This window comes from Gavialis gangeticus, unplaced genomic scaffold, assembly GCF_001723915.1.
Source record: "Gavialis gangeticus isolate Ggan-Ray unplaced genomic scaffold, GavGan_comp1, whole genome shotgun sequence".
NCBI lineage: Eukaryota > Metazoa > Chordata > Crocodylia > Gavialidae > Gavialis > Gavialis gangeticus.
In genome coordinates this window covers 183,457,416-183,457,922 of record NW_017729022.1, presented here as the reverse complement: position 1 = coordinate 183,457,922, position 507 = coordinate 183,457,416, and the positions used below count along the sequence as shown (strand labels likewise).

At 47.3% G+C, this 507-nt stretch overlaps 1 protein-coding gene across 1 annotated transcript in view; it reads right to left on the bottom strand.

Annotated features, from left to right (window-relative positions):
* USP34 (ubiquitin specific peptidase 34) overlaps positions 1-507 on the bottom strand; it is a 237,910-nt gene that overhangs the window by 73,024 nt on the left and 164,379 nt on the right. The gene's annotated exons all lie outside the window — the stretch shown is intronic.

Sequence of the window (507 nt, the reverse complement as noted above, 5' to 3'; positions counted from 1 at the left end):
AGGTTAGATGAACACCTTGCTGGGGTCGTTTGACCCCAGTACTCTTTCCTGCCATGGCAGGGGGTCGGACTAGAAGATCTTCTCAGGTCCCTTCCGACCCTAGAAACTATGAAACGATGAAAGGAGATAGGGGAGGGTGACAACTGAGAAATTAGCTGGTTCTGAGAAACATGAGATTTTTGTACAGCTTTTTTTTTTTCCCCAAGATATCATAGCAACTATTATTAATGTCAGCCAGATTATCCCTGGTCCTTGAGCAAATGCAAGAAGGAGAAAGAGGGAACAAAGAGACCCTTCTTATAACAGGAGGCCACAGGAGTCCTCAAATGCCTCTACACAAACACTCGTAGTATGGAAAACAAGCAGGAGGAACTTACCCTCCTGCTAGCTGACACCAACCCAGACATAGTGGGGCTCACTGAAATGTGGTGGGACCCAACGCATGACTGGGTGGTGAATATCAAGGGCTATAGGCTATACAGGAGGGACAGGACAGGGAGAAAAGGC